The sequence below is a fragment of the Petaurus breviceps genome, unplaced genomic scaffold (assembly GCF_028583685.1).
Source record: "Petaurus breviceps papuanus isolate PSGF00001 unplaced genomic scaffold, PetGlider_PUasm1.0 108, whole genome shotgun sequence".
Lineage (NCBI taxonomy): Eukaryota > Metazoa > Chordata > Mammalia > Diprotodontia > Petauridae > Petaurus > Petaurus breviceps.
The window spans coordinates 1,700,863-1,701,243 of record NW_027185593.1 but is presented as its reverse complement, the minus strand read 5'-3'; positions in this window follow the sequence as shown (position 1 = coordinate 1,701,243).

Genomic DNA, 381 nt, shown 5'->3' with positions numbered 1-381 from the left:
GGGGGGGGGGGGGGGGGGGGGGGGGGGGGGGGGGGGGGGGGAGGTCCGGGATGGAGAGAGGCTTCTGAGGTTGAGGGTGCCGACGGACAGTGGGGCGTCAAGGACAGGCTCCGGGCTGGGGAGAGGCTTCTGGGGGTTGAGGGGGTGGGAAGGTCAGGATTCGGGGTTGGGGAGAAAAGGGGATAAGGTCAAGGAAAGGAGAGAGAACAGCTGAGAAGCCCGCAGGGACCGGATCAGGAGAAAAGGGAGGAGCGGGCGAGGGCAGCGGCGACCGGAGAAGCGGAGCCGAGAAAGCGACAAAGAAACTTTGCCCGAAACTTTGCAATCCTCCCCCGCCTCCCGATCCGAAGTGGAGCGCTCTCTCTGGGCGGCCGCAGGGCG